Source organism: Chionomys nivalis, chromosome 5, assembly GCF_950005125.1.
Source record: "Chionomys nivalis chromosome 5, mChiNiv1.1, whole genome shotgun sequence".
Classification (NCBI taxonomy): Eukaryota; Metazoa; Chordata; class Mammalia; order Rodentia; family Cricetidae; genus Chionomys; species Chionomys nivalis.
The window spans coordinates 92,083,153-92,095,480 of NC_080090.1; positions in this window are offsets into that span (position 1 = coordinate 92,083,153).

The window sequence follows — 12,328 nt, forward strand, 5'->3', positions numbered from 1 at the left end:
TAACCTTTGGGCTACAGTAGCTAAATTTTATTAAATTCATGGTCAGGGATATAGCTTGGCAGTAGAGTAAATAGAAGGTTCTAGGTTCAATCCTTAGCACCATAAAATATGTATTAAATGATAATTGATTTCATATGAATTAAAGTAGCCAAATCAAATTTTAGGGAGAGCAAGCAGAAACTAAGGATTATGAGGACCATGGGAAGAGGGTGGCTGTATGGAGTTGAACCAGTGAGATTGTGGGAAAAAGTTCTTGCAGCCAAGCCTGCCGACTTGAGTTCAGTTCCAGAGGCTCAAATGGTAGAAAGAGAGAACTAACTTCTACAAGTAGTCCTTAGACATCCATACATGCTCAGTGGCATGTACACAGGAAAAAAAAACAAACAAACAAATGTAAAGAAAAATAATCAAATAATAAAAACTAGTAATGATCGCCAAATCCTGAGTTTGTGGCCAAACTACACATGGAACAGGGTGTGCATGCCATCTCAAGTAGATGAACAGAAATGGGCAGCATAACCTGTGTTTTTAGCAGCTGGAGGTCAAGATATATGAGAAGCAAAACCAAAATGGATCTTGTGAGACACTGTCTTATAAAGTCACCTTGCTCACGGGGCAACCACACACTTATTTCAAAACACGCCTGCTACTGAGAACGGCTAGGAAGCACATTCAAAAATAACAAGTGACGTGAGGGGTGCACACACCTCTGTGGGCTTCCCAGGCCAAATGAACTCTCATCCCACTACTGGTGTGTGTGTGTGTGTGTGTGTGTGTGTGTGTGTGTGTGTGCCATGAAGCACTGTGGAGGTCAAAGAACAATTCGTGGAGTCATATATGAAATCCAAAAATCAAGTTTAGGTCTTGGATTTGCTGGCAGGTGCCTTTGCCAGCTGAGTCATCTTACTGACCCTTCTTTCTTTCCTCCCTCCCTCCTTCCCTCCCTTCCTCCCACCCTTTCTCTCCCTATCTCCTTCCCTCCTTCCTCCCCGAAAGGATCTCATATAGTCCAAGCTGTCCTCAAGCCCAGCTCACTAGGTAGCTGAAGACCTTGAACTTTTGAGAACTGCTGCTTCTACCTCCCAAGTGCTAGAATTACAAGCATGTGTCACCATGCCTGTTTATGTGCCAGGTATCAAACCAGGCTTTGGCATAGGAGAGGAGCTCTCTGCCAACTGAACTACACCCCTAGCTGTTTCCTGAGCCTCTTGTGGAAGAATCCTAAGTCCTTTTATAAAGGTGGGATGCCACAAAGACCTCGGTGTCACGGAGAGAAGGAAATGTAAGAATTGTGGAGGGTTCCACATTTTCTATGATACAGCTGGAAAGTAGGATTGGGGAGGAGCATGTGACCCAGTTCTGGCCAATGACATTTAAGGGCATGTCTGCTAAGGAATTGGGAAAGATCTATTGTTTGTTTGTTTTTGTTGTTTTTTTCAGTTTTTTTCTCTGTGTAGTCCTGGCTGACCTGGAATTCCTCTGTAGGCCAGGCTGGTCTCTTACTCAGGGATCCTCCGGAGTGCTGGATTAAAGGATTAATGTATCTCTGGCCAAGATACATTGTTTCTAGTGTTTCTATTGGTAGTGCTAGGGATGGAACAAGCTCCTCTTACTTGTTAGGCAAGGGCTCCACTCTCTGCCCTTTGTTTCTCTGCAACTGTGTAACAGTAGGAGAGCAGCTACAGGAACTGTAGGTCTCGTGAGTGCCACTTCCAGTCCCCCTGTTTCTGTAGGAAAGGATGTTGGGTTTTTACTTCAAGCGCCCTTGGGCTCCATGTCCTTGAACTGAGGTCCTGAAAGCCTGGAGTCATGATAGCTATTGTGCAATCCTAAGGCATAAACCTAAAAAGAAGTCACTTGGATGATCAAGTCTAAAAAGATGAAAAGGGTCTAGACATTTGAAAAGTCCTTCTAAGTAACAGTGGGCAACCCCGGGTACTTGTTCTAGGAGGGAAAGAAACTCCAACCTGTTAAAGGATTATTTATTAGCGAAAAGGAGATCAATCTAAGACTTGTGGCCTAAATGGTTTCCAAAGGATAACGTAATCCTGAAGAAAACACCCAAAATAGCATTACCGTAAGCACCTTTCCTCCAGCCATAGGGAGACATCTCAGAATAGCCCGCCCATCTTCTTACTTGCTGTTTCTTGAAAACTTGGAAAAGAAGCTAGATGCATTCTATAATTTATAGCAGTGTCTTTTTAAAGAAATGCCCTGCCCTTCTGACCCTTTGGATGGCAGAATTGCTGCTGGGCATTTCGTTCCAGGGTCTCCAACTCTTTTTCTCCCCCTCCCTCCCTTTGATTTTTAGTCCTGTGGTGCAAGCTCCCAATTCCTCCAGAGAAGATGACAGGCTGCTTAGAGTTTTAATATAAATTTTATTCAGTTATTTAGGTTCATTGCACAAATTTATGGAGGGGTATGATAGTTCTTTATTATGTATACTATGTGAGACAACCCAAGGTGCTTAACATTCACCTCCTTAAAGATGAAAACAATAATTTTGGCTCACTCTTCCCTGAGGATTTATATACATAGTGAGTGGTTAAATGGAGAGAGACATCTTCAGAGATGTAGCCACTGATAGGGTGCTCATGCTGCTATGAATAACCTTCCTGAAAGTACTGGGTCTCACACACACACACACACACACGAAAATGGAAGCAGAACTAGTTGGAAAGAAGAGGGGGGAATTGCAGGGGTGGAAGGGACAAAAGAGGTTATCGGGTATGACTATGATAAAAATACATTATTTATACTTGAAATGTCATAGTGGAACCTATTATTATGTATAACTAATATTTGTTAGTTAAAAATCCCTTAAAATATTTTGGGCCTTTAGGGTTTTTTGTTCGTTCGTTTGTTTGTCTGTTCTTTGAGACAGAGTCTCATATAGCCTGGGCTGGCCTCAAAGTCCCTGTCTGAGATAACCTTGAATTTGTGATCCATCTACATCTACTTCCCAAAGGCTTGGGTTATGGGATTTTAGATGTGTGCCACCATGCCTGTTTTTTTTTTAATTGTTTTGTAATCATGTAATCATTACCTTGTGTATAGGGCACAACATGACAGTTACATCTCACTACATGCATACAGTATGCACTGATCAAATCTGTTGTTGACATTTGGAACTTATTGTCATTACTATATGTTTGGAAAGTGGAGTTCCTGGGAACCCAACCTTGATCCTCTGCAACTTGAGCAACAGTGTTCTTTTTTTTTTAATATTTATTTATTTATTATGTATACAATATTCTGTGTGTATGCCTGCTGGCCAGAAGAGGGCACCAGACCTCATTATAGATGGTTGTGAGCCACCATGTGGTTGCTGGGAATTGAACTCAGGACCTTTGGAAGAGCAGGCAATGCTCTTAACCTCTGAGCCATCTCTCCAGCCCAGCAACAGTGTTCTTGACTGCTGAGCCAGCCCTCAGCAACCTGTCTGTCTGATAAGGAACCTATCTTGGTGGCTTATCACTGCAGTAGCAAACTTCCACAAACACACTGGCTGAAAACAGCACAGATTTGCAATCTTACCATGCTGGATTCCAGAAGGACAAAATCAAGATCCTGTCAGTGGAGCTGGGGCAACAGTGTGCAAAGTGCTTGCCTGCCAAGTATGAAGACCTAAGTTCAATCCCTGTAACCTGTGTTTAAAGACAATTCTAGGTGAGATGGTGTGTGCTTGTACCCTGGCGAGGCAGAGACAGGTGGATTCCTGGGACTCACTGACCAGTTAACCTAGACTTCTTGCCAAGTTCCAGGTCAACAAGAAGACCTACCAAAAAACCAAATATAAATGTGGGTGGTATCTGAGAACAACACTTAAAGCTGTCCTCTGACCTGCACATGTACACACACACACACATGCACACACATGCACATATATGACTACATACACACAATCATGCGCACACATATATATGAACACACAAGCACATACACACATGAACACATAGACACAATCATGCACACATACACATGAACACACAAGCACACATATGAATATATACGAACACACACAATCATGAGCACATACATGAACAGTATGATCACACACACGTGGACACGTGTGGTTACACACACAATCATGCACACTCACACCCATACACACACAGAGGCAGAGCTGTGTTTCTTCTGCAGGCTTCAAAGTGTCCATTGTTTCTGGACACTGTGTCCCAGTTCCTTAATCCATAGATCCACACCACCTCACCTTCCCTCCCTGCATGTGTCTCATTCGTTAGACAGAAATTTGAGGGCACAAGAAAGAGAACACCATTTCAAATGAAGTATTTGCACAAGATAAACTTTACTCTTGATCAAGAGGGTGTGCTCTTAGGAGCAAGCACCCAAAGACAAGAATTATATTTGACTTCTATTATAACACAGATGGTGGCTGTGTCTTTAGCTCATTGGCTGGGGTATGACCTCACAATTTAGTGGGTATGGGTGCTTGTCACCAAGACTGAGGGCCTGATTTCAATCTCCAGGGCCCGTGTGATAGAAGAACCTGTGACCTCCCATATGTATACACACACACACACACACACACACACACACACTATGGAACAAGTACCTCCACACAAGTGTATGTAACTTTTAAAACTCTAATTAATCATTTTTGTGAAGTCCTTCTGCTAGATCAGATAATATTCACTGTTTCTAGAAATTAGAATGTGAACATCTTTGGCATGTGCTGTGCAGCCCACCCCAGATTCCACCTCCTGACCTCTCCTGGGAACCATGTCTGTTTCCATGTGATACTTCAATGCTCTGAGTTTGTGGCTGCGCTATCTTTCCCACCACTAGACTCTAGTTTGGAGCCTTAGATTTGCTTTGTCTAAAAGAAAGAGGCCAAAGCGATGCCATTAAAGCCTCTTCCAAATGTCCTTCTTTTCTCGTGCAGCATCAAGAAGGTGGACTCCACCAACCCAGCACCGCGGTCTCCACACGATGGACGAGAGCGAAAGAAAGCAAAGCTGTCCCAGGCAGGCCCAGCTCAGAGGTGCACCCAGGCACTCTGCGAGAACAGTTTAAAAGCACTCTCTGTGTTCAGTACTTTGTTGGTGTTCTCACAAAATCCCTGACAACCAGCCACTTAAAAGAGGAGGGGTTTATTTTGGCTCATAGTTTGGCAGAGGAGGCAGAGTGGCCCGACTGACTGGAGCCGTGGCTGCAGAAGTATGTGGCTGCTTGCTTGCAGCTCTTGGACCAGGAAGCAAAGTGAGAACTGAAAGTGAGGGAGGTCTATAAAATCTTAAGCTTCACCTCCCACAATCCACTTCTTCCAGCTAGGCTCCACATCCCCCAAATTCCTCAGTCTCCCCAAACAGCACCAATTGTTCAAACCCATGAGCCTGTGGGGCACATTGTACATTCGAGTCAAAATCTCCCTTGCTGCTAACTCTGAACTGTGAGAAATAAATGTATATCTTGGAATTCCATTGACTTCTGTGGCAACTTGCTATGCAAAATATAATTCTCTTATTTGCACAATAATTTTAAGGGATGATGGAAAGTTCTGAACTGTTCAGAACACCTATGGATGTGTAAATTTAAACACACCCACATACATCGTTTAAAAGCATATCAGACTTAATTGTTTTTTATTTTAGCATTTTGTAAAAACTGCTCCTAAACAAAAATATCAACTGGGCTGAAGTGTAAGAGACCGCCAGCCCTTAGCACAACTGACTCCATGATGGAAGTTCCATTCAGGCTGTAAAACTCAGCACATAGACCGTACCACCTGCCAAAATGAAAACAAAGGTCTGATCCATCAAAGTCCACAGTTCTGGGAAAATCTCTAAATGTGCTAACCTTGACTTTTGGCTTCTGTAGTTCTGCTTCTGGCTAACTGTTCTTGTTAACTGAATTATGTCAACCCAGAGCATTCTTTTTTTCTTGAAAGCCTACCCTGAAAAGGCTCAGGGTGACTTTGAAACCCTGAACAGGTAGTGTTGTCACTGACAGGCTAATAAAGACTTTTGATTGGCTTAAACTCACATCTGAGCAGTCTTTTTTGGTGGATACTCCACAAAAGAAGCCAAAAAAAGTTGAGCTAGAGAAAAATTATAAAAGGCAGTAACTTAAAATAGAGGAGACACCTTTGGCCATCACCAACAAAAGATTAAATCATCGTGGACTGTGTTTGCTGAAACAAGCTTGCAAAATACCTTGACATTCTGCAAAGAGGACCTTTAGGTTTCCCATCACCACTGTCCTAGTCTGAAAATCCTGAGATTTAGAACGGGGCTCAAGTTCACAATGTGTCTTGTGCAATGTTGCTTCAGCAGTCTTAATTGCCGGTGTGTTATTGTGTGTGCAGTGGTTGTGTGCCAGGAGCTAATCGGATGTAGTTCTTCCCAGCCAGCAATCAGCCATTTGGTGACATGAGGTGGGCGACTAGCAATAAGCTACAATGGCTTTATTCATTCTACAGATATTATGTTTCAGTCACTGATGTGTGCAACGGGTTGTGATATAAAGTATTTCTTTTTTATTACGCTCTATTATGTTTGTTTATTTGTGTGCATGCTGGGCACCCAAGTGCCATGGAGTCATGGAGTGTATATGGGGATCAGAAGACAACCCGTGGGAGTCAGTGCACTCCTGTTTCACTATGTTGGTCCCAGAGATCAAACTCAGGTTGTCAGCCTTACGGAAAGCTGCTTTACCCACTGAGCCATCTCTCAGGCCCCTGAAAATATTTCTTGCAGGTCACAAATAGTTTTGGAAGATCAGAAAACCTCCTCATTCCCAACAACAGTGAGAGTCTATTGAAGGTAACCTTCCTGCTCCTGGAAGCAAGGTCAACCCAGCAGCAAGTGTTGGTGGAGACTGCTTGTTTGTTTTTCTGGCAACCCAGACCCAAAATAATCACACAAAAACTGTATTATGACAAGGCTGCTTGGCCTATTAGCTCACACTTCTTATTGGATAGCTCTTATATCTTAAAAATAACCCCTTTATATTAATCTGTGTATTGCCACATGGTTGTAGACTACCAGTAAGCTTCCGTCCAGAGTCAGGTGTCTGTCTCCTGCTGCCGCTACATGGCTTCTCATTGACTCCACCTACTCTCTCCTCCTCTATCTGCTTGGAATTCCTGCCTTGCCCTATTCTGTGCTGCAACACACCCAAAGCATATTAATCAATGGTATTCACAGCATACAGAGGGGAATTCCACATCAAGCAAGGTATGTGACAACTCCCCTAAATTAATTTGGAAACTGGATTCTTTTCTCCTTGGACTTTCAGGTCTCTAGTGTTCCCTTTGTCCCCTCTCAAGCATGGCGAAGAAGGGAAAAGTATTTCCCTCTGTTTGGGACTACAAATCGCAAGTTATGTCAGTGATGGAGAAGGAAGGGGCAGTTGGTTAATGTGACTTCAAAAGCTGGTGGGAGTTTCTGTTGCCCTGTTTTTAGCTCATACATAAGCCCAGTAGTGCCTTTCATGAGTGAGGTGGGAATAGGAGCTGGCTTTGAACCATGCCGGCAGCTCTTATCTGCACCAGCAGACCCTGGCACAGCAATCAGGGAAGCCTTATGCTTGAGGAAAATTCGCCAGCTCAGCAGGGCTGGCAGCAGGAAGCAAATCAAGTTGCCATTGCTAATAAAGTTTGGAAGGATCTTTGGGTCAGATGATGATCTAAACATCCTTTCCGTGTGTCTCTCTTAAAGAGGTGGCTAAGATGCTGTGTTTTTCAACTTGTGTCTGTCTTTGACACCTGTGCACACAGTGTGTGCAGGTGTGTGTGTATGGATGTACATCCTCAGTGACTCCACTCTCCACCTCGTTTAAGACAAGCATATTAGTCAGGCTTCTAAAGAAGCAGAACTGATAAAATATATATATTTGGAAAGAATCATTAAATTGGCTACTAGGATATGGTCTGAAGGGCTGGATCCAGGGATGGCTCAGCCCATAAAACTGGATGTCTCAGCAGTCTTGATCTGAGGGCCCAGAGGACCCTGGAGAGCAGCTGCTCCTGTCTACATTCTAATATCAGCCAGGGAATACCACAACAACAGGAGAGATGGCTTTGCCAGAGAGAGTGAGGACCAGCAAGCAAAAAGCAAAAGCTTCTTTCTTCCATGTCCTTTTATTTGAACTGCTAGAAGGCACCACCTAGATTTAGGGTGGATCTTCCTACGTCAAATAAGGAGATCAAAAAAGTCTCTCACAGGAGTGCCCAGCAGCTTGAGTCTAGATCCAGTCAAGTTGACAACTAAAACTGGCTATCAGGGTCTCCCACTGAACCTAGAACTCATAATTATGACAGACCAGCTGGCCACTGAGCTTCAGGGAGCCTTCTGCTTCTGCCTCCCCAGTGCTGGGCTGCAGGTATATGCTGCTTTGCTTGACATCTTCACAAAGACTCTGGAGACTGAACCTTGTGTCCTTTGCTTGAACAGGATGCACACCACTAACTGTGATATTTCTCTAGTCCTGGATTGTTGGGAGCTGTGAACCCTCAGATCCTGAATTTCTTGTAAACAACTTGTTTTCCTCTGCTCCGAGACAGCGCTACAGCGCTGCTCTGAGCACGAGACCCTCAGGAGTTCCTGACGGCAGGGGAGTGGTTTCTGGTGGGTTTGGCTGGGGCGTGGCTATCAGTTAAGGATCTCTGCATACGCGGCTCTGGTACACAATTTGGGGGCATTCCTGTCTCAAGGATGACCCGTGTCTCTGTCTGTGTGTCTTTGTGTGTTTCAATCTCCAGCCCCTTGCCCGGTTCACGAACTGTACGGCAGCGCCTAGAGTGCAGACGGGTGTGGTGCGCCACACTGGATGTCCCCTATCTTGATGAGCCACCACATACATTTTGACAGATAGCTTCAGTCTTCATCCTGGCTTTATGGCTTTCTCTGCATTCCTTGCCTTGGATGTGTTTAGGCCCTTGGTGCTTCTCCCTGCCCCTTGTGAGTCCTTTGGTTTCACTGTAGCCGAGGGGTTTAGATAGGTGCTCTGGGTAAACACTGGTCTCAAGGAAACTTCCTGAAGTCATACAGTAACAAAGCAATTCCATCAGCCTCAGCTCTTCCATCTCTGTACTGATCAAGCCTGACTTGCATTAGCGTCCTAGGTCAGACAGGTTCCTGAAGTCATAGGACACAAACCATTCCAATTGCCTCTTTTTGCTTCTCTGTCTCTCTGTCTCTGTCTCCCCCCCACACACACACACACACTCCATATAGGGCCTTACTATGTAACCCTGGCAAGCCTGGAACTCAATATGTGACCAGGCTGGCCTCAGACTCACCAAGGTCTGCCTGCCTCTGTCTCCCAAGTGCCGGAATTGCAGGTATGTGCTACCGTAGCCTGATTTCTGTAGTCATTAAGTCTCTCACAGGAATACGAACTAGGACTGACCTTGAGGTCCAACTCTCTGGATTTGTTTCCAGACCCAGCCTTTATTTATTTGTTGAGTTGGGGACTCAGCCATGTGTCACACCCTGGCTGACCTGGAACTTGTGACCTGGCCTCACGCTCCCAGAGATGCTTTCCTCTGCCAGCATAATGCTTGTATTGAAGGCGTGCACTACCACACCCAGCTTAATTGTTGTTGTGTGTATATGCGCATGTGTACGTGCATGAGCATGTGTGTGCATGCACATGCGCATGCGTTTGCAGGCTTGCATGCCATGGACCACATGTAATGATCAGAGGACAGCTTTTGGGAGTCAGTTGTCTCCCTCACTTGCTGTTTCTTCCACTCTGCATGCTCCAGGTCAGCTGGCCCACAAGCTTCTGGAAGGCTCTCCCATCTATACTTCCCACCCTGCTACAGGGATGCTGAGATTACAGAAGTGAGTAGCTTCAGTGGGTTGGACATGGGTCATCGGGGTGTATATCATGTGCTTTTACCCACTGCACCATTCTCTGACCATGGCTCTGTGATCCTGACCAGTTGGCTTCCTTCTGTTTCCTCCTATTGTAAAGTAATGCCAAGTGGTATCTGTTTCCAGGGAGTTTCATAGTGAACTGTCCAGGGTTAGTGTGGCATGGAGGACTAGCTGAAACCACCACCTACTAGCATGTCAGCAGGGCGTATGTGTGTATGTGGTACACATGTGTTTATGTGAATATATGTAGTATGAGTGTGTGCGTCTGGAGGCCAATGGTAGATACCCTCTGTCTTCCTCAATCACTCGCCATCTTATCTTTTGAGACAGCATCTCTCAGTGAACCTGGAGCTCATGGATTCAACAAGGTTGACTGGCCAGTGGATTACAGGGGTATGCCTTTCTCCGGCCCCCAGCACTGGAGTTCCAGATGTGTGCTGCTGTGCCTGGCTTTTGTGCAGGTTCTGATGATTGGAGGTTCTCATGCTTGCCCAGCAACCTACCAACTGAGCCATATTGTTAGCTTGGCTATAATATTTGTATGCTTTTGGGGACCCAGCCTTGCTCCTGAGTGCATAGAGTAGACCTCCGGTATTCTCACAGAGGTAACCCAAAGGCTTCAGTGCGACTGAAAGATGTGTACATGTGTGGAGTGGCAGAGGGACTCAACCTGAAATCGCATCTGCCTAGCACTTAAGCAAGTAAGTAACGGCTGGGGGTGATGATGGAATCACAACAGGAGAGCAGAGGCTGGAGAGCTGAGAGCGCGATGGCGATCGGCCAGTGCCACCTACAGCATGGAGCAGGGGCAGCGTAAGACCTAAGAGTGACTAGGACATCCCACCTTAATGCCTCCAATATTGTCTGGTCTTGGGAACTAAGCAAGGTCAGGCAAAGTTAGTATTAAGCTCTAAACCCCTAAGAATGGATGGTGGTCTTGTCACTCAGGAGAAAGGCGAACTCTCTCTTGATCTTTCTCTGGCTGTTTCTGATCTCACTTCCTCTGGGCCCACCTCGGGCCACACAGTTCCCACACTGAGGAAGCCTTGGAGGCCTGGACTGGCAGTACTGGGCCATTTGTGCTGTCTCTACATGAGCAAGTCTCTTCAGTGCGGTCCACGATTTGGGGTCACACCGGTGGCACATTCAAAGTTACGACTTGAAGGACACGTCACTTTTAAAATTTATGGTTTATCTTAAATATAGCAATTCTTCTTAGGTTGCATCTTACATGGTTTATACCAATCATTATGGTGTCATGCCAGTCAAAAGTCACTAAAATCACAAGGAAAATCATTGTTTCCATTTACTTGGTTGATGCTTCCGTAAGCTTCATTGAAGGTACTCCAGGAAAAAGAACATATTTAAAATAACCGTCCCAAGCCCGTTCTTTCTCATACTCTTGTTTTGTGAAAAACCCCACACTTCCTGTTCCAGAAAGCAGCTAACTGTCCTAAACACAGACCTGACGCCCTCTCTGGCAATTCACCGGCCCTCTTGATCACAAACCCAGGGTCCTGGCCTTCCCTTTGGGTCTTCTCACTTGAGGATTCTGTTCCTTTGCAACAACAGCTCGAGTAAAGTCTCTTCCTCAGGTGTTGCCACCCCCAGCCCCACCACTCACGTTTATGTATTCCTTTATGTGTATGTGTGTGTACCACACATGTGTAGCTGCCTGAAGAAGCCGGAAGTGGATGTCAGATATCCTGGAACTGGAGTTCCAGGAGCTGCCGGATGTGGGTGCCGAGAGAGAACTGGACCTAGTCCTCTGCTCCATTAATAAGTGCTCCTAACCACCGAGCTATCCTGAGCTACCTTTTTTCCTTGTCCCCCAGGGGATTTTTTTTTTTTTGCCATTTTGGTGCAAAGATGCAGGTAGGAATGGCTCTTACCCTGGAGACCCTTGTCTATATCCGGGTGCACTGTCTTGGGCTTTTGTGCAACCCACTCCTGGGGGCTCCCCAGGGTACCCAGTGGTGAGTCTGGTTCTTGGTCTCGTGTTTCAGACCCTTGACCCTTGGTAGAATGGTGAGAATTTCACATCGATTCTTCCAGGCACCTTCAGTTTTGGGGGGTCCTAAGATCTGAGCACCTACGATCTCTATAATTGGATTGATGGCTCGCAAAACCCCTTTCTGTGTTGTAGAAGGGCCTGGTTCATTGCACTTTTCTCTTTGTACCCTTGATATATCTCTAGTTCAAGTAAATTTAAAAAGTTGTGCCTCATCGTAAGAGAATATCTTTTTAATATGGATTGAGTAGCGTCATAGTTCTGAGTTTCTGTTTGACATGCAGCTGAAACTTTAAAATTAAAGTTCAGAGGCTCTCTATCCATATCTAGATGGATGAGTGTCTCTGGGTTTTTAATATTGTCCTACCCTGGGTGGCATAACCAAATTCAAGTCTTCTCTCAGGTTGGACAGATGGCTCAGTTAACGAAGTGTTTGTCCTACAAGCATAAGAACCTAAATCTTAATCTC